The 12,932-nt window shown below is 38.0% G+C and overlaps 1 protein-coding gene and 1 non-coding gene across 2 annotated transcripts in view; both read right to left on the bottom strand.

Moving 5' to 3' along the window:
• Positions 1-12,932, bottom strand: part of LOC124166581 (ribosomal protein S6 kinase alpha-5) — a 656,640-nt gene that overhangs the window by 555,149 nt on the left and 88,559 nt on the right. The window lies entirely within an intron of this gene.
• Positions 11,646-11,725, bottom strand: Trnal-uag. Its single transcript has one exon. It is a non-coding gene; the product is annotated as a tRNA-Leu (tRNA).

Here is a 12,932-nt window from a genome sequence, read left to right as displayed (position 1 = left end):
CTTTTAGGTTGGTTTTCATAAACTCACGGGATCTCCTATCTCCCTATCCCCTCAAAGAACTTGGGCCTGCCTCTCTGTCGTAAAGGTATTTGAAATGAACACTAGCTGAGATTCATTCTTAATCCCCACTTCTCGCTCTAGCGTTGCGTTGTTTAGATCGGATGAGAGGATCCAAGTCCTCTCTAACATTTCGCGATGAAAAACGTCACTTCCGAGAATCGAATTATTTCGAGACATTGCGAAGCAGGAATACGATTCGCCGAAGAAACCGTTCGAAGACTGACGTCTCTTCAATTCAATTTCGATTTTATTTCGGGCAGTAAAAATGAAGAAGAAGAATAAATCAGGGTTTTTTCCCCGATAAACTCACCTCAGAGCACCCAGGAAGGAGATTCATAACCTTCACTCTTTATTTTCCGCGCCGAAATAACATCCCTCTCTCTCTCTTTCTCTCTCGCCACCTAATAATTCTCAAGAGGGCTAGGTTTATGGAGTGGAAGGGGAGGAGGGAGGATATCCATCGATCCCACGGTGGGGACCCTTTCACGGGGCAAGGCAAGGCGAGCTTATGCGGCCGCGGAGGGGTGCAAGGGAGGACTGGCTGCTCCGTGAACGCAGGGGGCGACGGGGTCCGGCTAACAGCCTCCGAATGAACGGTTGAATGGGAGTAAAGAGTTAATTTCCATATGAGAGGAGACCGCAGAGGGGAGTTTTTAAAGGAGCTTGGGATTCCGAAATAAATGAGCTGCGATTTGGGGAAATTGGGCGACTTATTATTTTTATCTAGAGAATAAAACTGCCCGATTTATAGCATGAAATCTAAGTTCAATTGAAATATAATCCCAGATATACTAAATTTGCGCTCGGCTTTCTATCACTTAAACCAAGGGCGGGTCCAGGATTTTTGGGGGGGAATGTTCATGCAAAAGAAAGGTTTAAAATAGATAAAATTCGTGCTAAAACTTTAAACGTTATCCTCATGTTTTCCGGCCAGCTCTTTCATTGCAACGCTAAGGTGTTTCACTATGACTTTTCCTCCGCATCCTATCTCAGCATAAACATAGACATTCTCACTGCCTGGTGTTCAGTGTTAAGAATATAAAAATAAATAACTCGTGCCAGATATTTTACTCTACAGAGGAAGAAGGCGGTGTTAATCTCAAAAATGAGAAGACTGCTTGCCTCTGAAGCATAAGGGCCTGAGAGGCAAGCAGTCTCCTCATTTTTGACATTAAAACAACCTACAACAATTACTATACGAAATATTCTCTTTGTTTTCATCAGGGATGGCAATGGGAACTACACGAAAATAAAACCAGTAAAAAAAAGGTTCTTTGTCATTCAAACCGCCAAGGAATTTCCTTTTTCTACCGAGCAAAACATCTAGAAAAAATAATACCGTTTTATATTCTTAGCAATTTATGCCATGTAGTGGGAATGCCGTAGTATATGCTCACATAGGATACAGAGTTAATTCCTTGTGAAACATAAAGAGAAACGAACATCAAGAGAGAGAATTCTGAAAAATAGGAACGATTTAGGGAAATTGGGTGAGTTATTATTTCATCTAGAGAATTAAATCTTCCAATGCATCGCATGAAATCTAAGTTCCCTTGATATATAACCCCAGATATACCGAATTCGCGCTCGTCAATTTCTATCACTTACACCGCCAAGGAATCTCCTTTTTCTACGGAGTAAAACATCTGCAAAAAATAACATCGTTTTACATTCTTGATTAACAATAAATTTTTTGTAGTAACAATGCCTTTGCCTAAGCTCACATATCGTTGATTAGTATCTTAGAGAGTAGGTCTTTAAGAATTAAATACAAAATTCTTGGCCAATATTCCGGTATATTTTGGCTAACGTTTCGGGGAATCCAAAGGCTTCCGCCTGGATTGGAACCCAGAACCCTGTGGTTTATTGCCTAATCCTGCACCGAACTACCGTTGCACATTGATAATCTTCACTATATGTGAAATATTCAGCATAATCTTTATTGAACTAAATTATTTGATTTTTAATATAGATGGCAAATTCTTGCACGAAAATTATTTATTCATAACCTAATTTTGGAGTCATTATATTTCCATTAACAGCATGATGATTATTAAGCATCAATGTAACGAATCATGGCATGAGACATGCGCCATAAGAATTGATTTATCCAAAAAAATTGGTATTATACTAAGGTTTAACACGGCAAGCATAAAACTAGGAAACTATAGATGAAACTATGTAATTTCATACAGAAAATCTGCAATCAGTATTTGTTTTAAATGGTTAAAATATAAAGTCACTTCATGAAATAAAGGAGGCACATTTTCAGTGTAACTTTAGCTCATTTTCCAAGTATTGCGAAACTATAATACGCCGAATAACACGCGTAATATACATCATTCATATCAGAAATTGACCTCTTCCATCTTTAATCGATTTTCAAATTTGAATTGAATAGGTTTTGAATTTATTATTTTTACTGTGCATCTTTACTTTTATTTCATAACTTAAAACATTTAATATTTTGTCGTAGCCAAAACTGACTCTTCAAATTCGATCGCTTTTAACAGCCTGATGTTATTTCATTGTAATATTCCATGATCTTCCCCTGTTCATGCAATAGAATAGTTTTAAATGGATAAAATTTGTTCTAAAACTTCAATCGTTTTCCTCGTGTTTTCCGGCCAGCTCTTTCATTGCAACGTTAAAGTGTTCCACTGACTTTCCCTCTGAATACTGTCTTAGCATAGACACAGAAATTCTCACTGGTATCAAGTGTTAAGAATATAAAAATAAATAACTCGTGCCATATATTTTACTCTACGGAGGAAGAAGGTGGTTCTAGAACTAGAAAACCTAACGCAAGTTCGGGATATCTATGTTCAAATCCCGGTCAGGGTGAATGATTCTGTAAGGGTTGAATTTTCGCCCCACCATCTTGTTCTTCAGATGATTTTTAATACAATCTCCACTATTAGGCTCTACTTCTACTGTTTCCATGAAAATATCAGAAACGTCAGCAATCACACAGCATCAGTGGCATAACTAGGAATATGCTAATGGCGGGGGATGAGGAACGACGACCCCTCCTCCGGCAACTCCGAAAATTAAAAAAATGACATGCCTGGAAATATATTTCACATCATTTTGGCAATTAAAAAATCCGCGGAAAATAATCAAAACAGGAAAAACATTAGTAACCTATAAAGTTTGCATACTAACTAATTTATTTCTCTGCGGCTTTAGGGGGGATCTATCCCCTAAACTACCCCCATAGTTACGCCACTGTACAGCATATATTCTCCAAACCCTGGGTTAAGCCTTCGGACACCCTTACAACTAAAATCCTCGATGTGAGGGTAAGTGTAGTGTGAGCTCTACCCGTACCAATACAAACAATCAACCGAGTTAAATTATTGATTGAGCTAGTGATATTTATACAATATCATTGAGAACGGGGTTTATTCCGACTTTTTGGTTGTCTAAATCTAGTTTTTTATGACGCTCATTTCCAATTGACGTAACATTACGACGAATAGGAAAGGTTGGATACAATCTGGATGATATAATAAAGACCATGAATTAAAATTATTCATATACCACATATATATTTAACATCTACTTTAAAAAACCATGAAAGAAGGTTTTCTAGACTCCCTCAGCAATTTATTTATTTCAGCTACAAATAAAATAGATATGAACCTGAAATTTCCTAGCTTTTATAGACTTTTCATAAGTCAGATTCAGATTATTTCTTAAAACTTTCAATTTTTTTTTCATTTAAGTTACTTTCTTAAATATTCACATTTACTTATGATGAAAAAAATAGCACATGTTTTAAACAATTATAGTTTTAAGTTCACCAGAATAAATAGCTCAATAACATCACAATGTAAAGTGAATTCAATATCTATATAATGTTATCAAATACAAATCAGGAATGGGATTTATATACACCAAGGATAGAGTTTGCAATGAAAAAGTATTTGGTTTAGTCGGAATCCGAACCCGGATCTTCCGATCACCGATCAGGTGTGCTGTAACCAAGCCATATTTCCACATCGACCTTCATCCTTTGGTGTGTCTAACTTTACACCCGTTCGCGTGACTACGCACAAAGTCACTTTTCTATGCTGTGCTTGGGAATGGGATTTTATATATGAAAAATACTCCGATGCCCGATGCCCTTCAGGATGAGAACAATATAACATCTTTTAAAAAATATTTCGCAGTTTAATTTGTCGTCATCCTTGACATTCCACGGCTTTTCAGACACAATGATGTTCCATCACTTTCCCGGTATTCCAAACGAGTAGACACCCTACCTTCACCAACACTGTGCCCTCTTCCTTCTCGACAAAGGGACGCTCAGTTTTCCTGGTTCCATTTCATTCGCAAAGGGCCACAAGTGATAACAACGTTCACTTTCGACCAACACTCACTAAAACATTCAACCGCAACATTAGCTCCACAATTTTCTAGGCTTATACCGCACGATTAACGTGGAAAATAATGGAAACAAGGAGAGGTTTAGTCTGGGGCGAACTCTACCTCACCAGTCCAGATCAACCTTAAGGGACAGAGGACACTTATCTCAATCACCACTGGTGTTTGTTGGTGAAGGATTACACGCGTAAAACTTATATTTTCATATTGAAATTTTTAGGGCATATGAAGTGGAACGTTATCAACATTTGCCTGTGTATCAAATTTGATAACTAAAATTTTTAATTATTTCCTCATAAGCTTTTCGTGAATATTTGAGGTTCAAGTTAAAGTCGAACAGGATATCCTCCGCTAATTTAAAAAAAAATTCAAGATGACGGCATGCACCATTGTACGATTGTATGGATCAGAAACTTGGAAACTATCAAATCAATGTGAAAATAAAATTATGTTAATATATCTTTTTTGAAAATACGGTGCTGAGAAAACTATACGGACCAATAAAAGATTAGAAGGCTGGAGAATCCGAAATAAAACAGAGGAATGAGAAATTACATGCGACTAATGCTTCATCAAAAAACACCGGCTTAGGGTCAGTAATGCGTCATCTTAAGGTTGATTCGCTGAATTATTGTGTAACAGTGTCTTTTTCATCCCTCAAAGTAAACGTATAGTTCTCCCGGAAAAATAATCATCTCAGCTTCAATCTGTTTCCTTGACCGGGCGCCCAAAAGTCCATCCCAAATCTAAAAACTTCTCTGCCGCTCTTTATGTGCTTCGATATCTTCGGTGTGAGTATAGAGAAATATCTTGAGTTCATTCTCTCATAGAAACGGGCTGCTCTCAAGAAATCCCGGCTTCAGCTGATGGTAGCCGCCCTTATGGAGTTCGTGCCACCCTTCACATGACGGCGCTGGATTTCTTCCGGACCATTCCGAACCCAAATAGACCCAGGGAGATTCTTCGTGCTCATCATGTCAAGAATCCTTCTTTTCTCTATTTCACATACATTTAGGAATAGCGGGTAAAAACGCCCTTTTGTTGCCAGTCTTCACGAGAGTTTTTTCGTTTTTCCAACAGTTCGATTGATTGGTAGTTGCTGGCAACTGAGAGCAAATTAAAGTTTAGCGGAGAGCTTTTTATTTTGGAAATTTTATTGGTGGAAATGGAGGCTAATTAATTTCATTTTCTAGGACTACATGCACTCAAATTACTCATACAGTAGAATCAAAATGCTACTCCTACAACGGGTTGGTGAGGTTGCAAGAGTTAGCTTCCCACCCCTTGGGTCCGGGTTCGAATCCCGGTGGTGACAGAGTTTTTTTTTTTAGAATGCCCGATTCCTATTTACGTCAGTGCTTTGTGGACAGCACTTCAAGTACCGCACTCCGTCCGTCGAATGGGACGTTAAGCTATGGTCACCTTGGCTCCTTTCGTTAAAAGCAGGCTAATGCAGACGCTGGGTTTCTCGACACTCTTTCTTCCATAACCATCCCTCATGGTGCAAATGACCTCAGCTGCCGGTTGCCTCCTCCAAGTACCATACCAAGTATGTACGAAAAGAATAAAACAAGTCGGTAATTGATTTTCTTACTGAAATTGGCATGACTATTTTCCTAAACTTTTAGCATTAATTTAAGGCGTAATTAACACTGCTAGACATTTTTATAGAGCAATAAAGTAGCAGAGGGAAGGCTGGGTTTAGATAAAATGCGAAGAATAACAAGCGATGGAAGAAGCGAGAAATAGATTCTCTCCGACGCCGGGTTTCTCTCCACTTCTCTACCCTTCCCTCATGGTACAGATTACCGCAGTTGTCGGACACATTCTCCAAATACCATACCATAATCTCCAGGCAAAAACACTATAAAATGTCCATATATTTAAATCAAGCTCGTTGTGAATTGACTTTTGAACCTAAAAGATGGAGACGGAATAGGAGGATTGCAGGGAGAGAAAATCATAAAAACACCCGGAGATTTCATTAGCCACATGAGGGACTAATAAAACGATGATGTCATAACTAGCATAACGGACTTTTCTATGTATCTCGGCGTTATCGATGGAAGGTGAATTACGCAAAAATAATATCCGATTGGAAGCATATATTCTTTAATATATTATAACATTGAATATATTCTTTCTTTTAGGCTTAACTATATTTCTCTTTCTATTAGAGTAAATTGTAAACGTAAATATTAAAAAATAGATTTTCTTTTAAGCACCTTATCGGGCTAATAACTTTTTTGAATATTACTGGTCCTCTAAACAAAATCAGGCACATAATACGCTATTCATTTATTAATTTAGAGGTTAGATTCAGAGATTTTTTTACTTTATCAAAAAATTGCTGAATACGATTTAAAAAAAAACGAATGACTTTCACGTGGCTTAAAACCACACCAAAAGTGGTAAAATAAATACTAATAGGTACTACTTCCACTACTACTACCATTAATAGATTGCCTCTTTCGCATTTCCCCGCTAATGTTCCCCCTCTCACCCACCATATCCAGCACCTCGTCGTTCACACTACCTCCCCGTCCACTTATATCCTCTTCTTCCTCCTCCACGCCAACTCCAAACGATGGGAGAGGAAGAATTAATCTAGAAAAAAATCAACACGACGACGGGACAACATTTTAATTAATCGTCGCCGCCTCAATTAATTGACACCGCTTAAAAAATCGAGCGCTTTGCGGCAAGGGAGGCAAACCGACGCAGACCGCCTATAACACCCCCCAAATGCTCCGCGCCCCCATCTCCGCGTCCTGGTGTGGCGGTCGCCCCTTTATGGGCTCAGATATCGACCGCCAGGCATGGAAGGGATTCGGGGAATATATATAGGGGGAGAGGGAAGGGGTGGCGTAACGGGAGAGGGTGGGAGACGGGGCGAGGGGTGGAGAGATGTTCGAGGGGGTGAGATTTTGGCGGTGGAGCAATCGGATGTGATGGGGTGGACTCCCTCCTTGTTCCTGGAATTCCTGAGGGACGACCTTCCCCACGACGGAATTTCATACTCGGTTAATCTTCAAATACCTCATTCTAGAATCAAGGTCTGGATTCAAAGCAAGACAATTTTCTTTAAAAAAAATAAAGTCTATCATACACTCATTAATTCAACCCGAATATTGGCGAGGGTAGAGGTCAGCCCAGACCAAGGCACAGGCGTGTGAATAAGGATTCAAAAATCTGACCGACCCTCACGATGGGATTTCTCACCGGGTTATTTTTTTAATACCTCACACTAAAATCAGGGTCTATATTCAAGGTGAGACGATGTTCTCGAAAAATTTGAAATCATGTCACACAATCGGTAAATCAACCTATAGATTGGTGAGGGTAAATCTCACCCCAAAGCATAGTCGTCTAAATATAGTTTCTATAGACACAATATATATTTACGGATGAAAACTTTAAAGAATATCACACTCTGATTCATTCAACCCGTAGATCCGTGAGGGTAGAGCTCACCCCAAGGCCAAGGCACAGGCGTTCCTTGGTTTTATAGTACATAGTTTTATTTTTATAATATGGAGTTCCAATAATCAGTTTGTATATTTGTGGATGAAATATCTCTTGTTTCAATAAAAAAGTGATTCGTTTCAACACGATTAGAACAGCAAAGTAGAGGGAAAGGTCATGCGGACCAGGTCAATCCACTAAGAAACTTATTGAAAGTACATAAAAAGTAGCACTCGTTATAAGTAGGTGATTTTTATATCTTCCAAATAGAGAACTAAGGTAGGATTGAAAAAAAAACAAAATTTCGATAATGCTCGTGTCCGAGGCGAGAATAACTCGAAGATTCAACCCAAAGGTTGTTTCGAATTAGTTACAGTAGAGTTCAACCCAAGCCAGTCGCGCCAACTCCATGAGGCCTGAGGGGGCCCGAGCCCCTTAAAAAATTAGTTATGGGTGTGAGGAAAAAATGTGTCAGGCTTGTCGATTTTCCCCGGAGTGTCCAGATATCGAGATTCGAGTTATCAGGGTTCTAATGTTGATCACATGACTCTTACAAAATACTTAAAATACTTTAAACTCACAACTTATAAAATTTCTCCGGGGCAAGATCCCCGGTTTGGGCCCCCCCCCCCCTCAATACTTTCTGTAAGTCGGCATCCATGACCCAAGCTAAGACACATGTGCATGATTTTCTCGTATTAATGGTAATATGGACCTTTTCTTGGATCACCTCAAACAAAGAGAATATTTGTATGGGGTGGCCGAAGACTTCAGTCGGGATGTGAATCAGGGGCCTTCTATATCAATATAAAATATATTTATATTCGTGAATGTTAATAACCTCTATTAATGTCATGTTGCCAAACGTGGCAGCGCCGGGCCAGTGCCGGTTAAAAGGAAGCAACGTTACGCGCTCAAGACGTGACAACGCAGCATTCGTTTGCTCTGGCGTATTTTTTAATGCCCATATATAATATACACAACATAAAAATCATGTATTTTCGAATCATAGAAAATTTTTAAATCAATTAAGAAATTTTTCTATCAATTTTATTTTTTCTTTCGGGGTAAACTGTAGGACTAGATAGTGTTTAAACTGTTTCGTTATTTTGCAACAAAATATGCGTTCTAAAAATACGCAAAAGCCATTTTATTTATCTACATTAATGTTTGCAACTTATTGTGGAAGATGTTGAATGTTGTAGACGTAGTAGTTTTCCCTGGGTTTAGTTACAAAGTTCATGAAGTTGGCAAAATGGCTAATTTTATGCTGCGCGGAGTCATTTTCTGTACTCACGTGTCTTGATTTTTGAATTTTTCATAAAACAAAAACCAAATCTGAATTTAAAATAAAATTTTATTTAAAATGACCTATCATTCATTGTTATGGTATGCACTGAAGTCTAGATATAAATTTTCAAAGTACAGCGGCACATCATTTTGACGCCATGCAAGGTTATAGAACTATGTAATAGTAAAAACATGCAATATGACGTCCTGGCGAGTGAGGCCATTAATTTCTATTTATGGAGACACCGTTATATCGCTAATAGCACGAGGAAAAAAGGCATTTCAATTCTCTCTGTTTTGCAGTCTATTTCCTACATTTTCTTCTCGTGATAAACCCCTCGGCTACCCTTCGGTTTGGATGGGTGAGGGTAAAGCTTATGCTATCCAAATGCACAGGTGTGTGAATATGACGTGTTCTGTGTAAGGGAGTGAGTTTCATTCCTGGAGCCACCTCGCACTTCGAGGCTTTTAGTTGGTGCCCGATGGCTTAGCCCGGGGTCTGAACCTTCGATCAGCAGCCAATCACTAGACAGAGGATGCTACCTCACGCCGTCAAAAGGTTTTGGGACCCCTTTAGTAATTCAGGCGGGAGGGGATTGCGGTGTCCTAGTGAGCAGATCAATGGATTACGGATAGGAGAAATCCGCGTTCAGATCTAAGGGTAAAGCTTTTGGGAATTGCTAATAGAATTATTCGCTGTGCCACTTCATGTTTCTTTTTCATGATGTGGTTCCTTAAGATCCGTGAGGTGATTTTAATTCATGCCGTTCAACAGGAAAATTTAACGTATTAAAACGTATGAAAGAATGAGAAAATGATTAAAATTAAATGCATATCAACCACTCATTGATTCAACCCGAAGATTGGTTTTTCGTGGTGAGGGAGAGCTCAACTCACACCAAACTACAGGCGTTTGAATCCTAATATGCAGTTTCTATACTCAGTTTTTTATAAGCTTGGATGAAAACACGCGTTCAATAAAAAGTGATTTATTTCAATACAGGAACTTTTATGTTTAGAACTCATACTCTCAGATTCGGTAGCGAAAAATTAACGAACGAGTCTTTTAAACCGCAGGGGGTCTAGAATGTTGTAGATTGGAGTGATTGCCTAGTAGACAATAAGAGATATCTCAAGAAAAATCTTTACAAATAGAATAGTGTAAGAATTAATAAAACATCTCTCAGAAAGTCGTAAAACTCACCTTTTTTGAACAGTTTATCTTAAAATTCCGCAATTTATTTACTTATTTTTCGGTTACTAGTAAATTGTAAATTACGCATTTTTACACCAATGTAATTCATATTTGAGTATGAAGATGAAATTTTTAAATTACGACATGTGGTTTGATGTTGGGATAAATTATACAAATAATGATAATAGCGAAATAATAATGAAAACTCTTACAAAAAATATAAAATACGAGACTGTAACATATTATTGGAAAAAGAATTATGCTTCCAAGTTTCCACGGTAGCGACAGATCATCAGAAATTCCTTAGTATCGTGTAAACGCCATCTAGCGGCTAATCGCCCGAAGTTACGTTGTTCTCACTTTGCAAGATCCTAACGCAATAGTTGATCGTCACATTGACGCAAACATATGTTCTTGGTAGAGGGAAAGGTACAGAAATAGAATACCAAAGTGGACCACCAGTGATCCATGCCCAGTAAACGCGCTATTTCGAATTTTTGAAAAATGCGGCAAAATCGCCGCTTAGCGTGCACCTAAGGGTTAATCTCGCATCTACCGATTATCCTGGTGGGTATTCCACACTCCCACACACCCCGGTATTAGTTGCATTTAGACCCCCCCCCCAGCCTTAATTCCTGGCTGCGCCCCTGCTTGACCATATTATTTTAAGTATATATATTTTTACACATATTATTTTAAATTTATTTATTCTAACACCGCCGAAAACAACACATATTGGCCATTTTATTCGGGGATTTTAATGTATATTTCACAATTACATGTGTCTAAATTATTTACGCGTCTACGTGTCTTTTGTATGCCTTAACCTTCTTCAAATAATAGGTATCATTTAGTTCCCTTCTTGCTTCCAATGTTAGATTAAATTATATTATTGCATCTCGTTCTCCAATAATTACGGCAAACACGTGATGTCAAAATGAAAAAAATAAATAATGAACATAAATAAATAAGCAATCTTCTCAATAGCTATTTCTGTTGTGAATTAAAATTTTAATAAAAAATAAATAAAAATGCAAAAAACAGAAATGAATTCAAATGTTGAAAATAATTTGCAATTTCTAATATCTTTTACCGTTATTTTTAAAGTTTCCCTTTTCACGCAAACAACATTTAACACAGTCAACGGTACACGCTTAAACAATGGCGCCATTGCTGAAATATCCTTGTGTAAACTGGCTGGTTGATACTCACCGGTACAGCTTTAGCTGTACGGCCGGCAAAAATTTGACAGCGGTGGGATTCGAACCCACGCCCTTTCGAACTGGTGCCTAAAACCAGCGCCTTAGACCGCTCGGCCACGCTGCCTTGAACGCTAAAAATTAGGTGAGATATAAGATCTTACACGATAAATTAATCTACTGAGCTAAGCGAAAAATGTAATGGATTGGATGGGAAAAAGTGAAATCTTACGTAATGGATCTGTTTTCGAAAAAGGAAAACAATGCTTGAGCTCAGATAGTGAAAGTGATAAGGACTCGTCAGATAGTGAATGCAAAACAGTAACTTTTTATGTTGAAAATGCTAATTGCAATATGTTAGTTGGGAAAAGTGTAAATTGTGTTGTTTTTGTTTATGTATTGTTTGTAAAATATTTCTAAGAAATAACAATTTTGTCAGCAGCGCAGTTTATTAAGAATAAAGACGTTGATATATACGTGAGAGATTTAAATCGATACTTTAAATGGAGCATAAAGCATAAGTTAAAATTAACTGTATTTTTTTGAAAGCATACATTATCCGATGTGAGTAATATGCCTTTCAAAACGTTTACAGCTAGCAGCAGTCCATACCAAAAACAAGGTCGAAGGGCTCCGCACTACAACAATACTATAACACGACCGTTGTCAGCAGGCCTTTAAATATGTATGGGAGGTTAGGAAGTGGAGGCCATTGATCATCGAGGACTCTTGCCTCGAAATAGAGTTTGTTTGTTAATAAAAGAGTCCGTTTCCCTACTTAAAGCACACGATTTAAGTCCATTCTCCGTAGTAGTATATGGAATGCACTCAAAAAAAGAAACATTTCAGTGCACCTCTTGCAATGCCCAGCGATTGCATAATAAGATTCATTCGTAGTAATATTTATAAATTTTTCTTTCTGATGATTATTTTCTATCACTATTATATCTGTTATCCACATATAAAAGTGAATGAGACCATATTGCATCCACGCGCTTGCCGCGTCGCAGTACTCTCCGCCGCCGCGGGCCAGAACCGGAGTCGACCGCACGCTCGAAAAAACGATTTAAATTTCGAGGTTGCAAGTTGGTGCAAGGTTTTACTTTAGATTCACAATAAAGAAGCTTTTAAAAACGATATGATATAAGTTACTTAGTGAAATTCGCTGACAATGTCTACTTTTTCTCTACGTTTATGTAAAAAAAGGGCTGAAAACAGGCTCCGCCATTTTGTTATATATCTATGATTCTTGATGAAATAAAATCTTTAAAACCCTTCAAATGATAGAGAAAAAAGTGTCAATTAATATGGTATAACAGTTTTGTCGATAAAAC

The sequence above is a fragment of the Ischnura elegans genome, chromosome 10 (genome assembly GCF_921293095.1).
Source record: "Ischnura elegans chromosome 10, ioIscEleg1.1, whole genome shotgun sequence".
Taxonomy (NCBI): Eukaryota; Metazoa; Arthropoda; class Insecta; order Odonata; family Coenagrionidae; genus Ischnura; species Ischnura elegans.
This window is presented reverse-complemented; position numbering and strand designations above follow the sequence as displayed.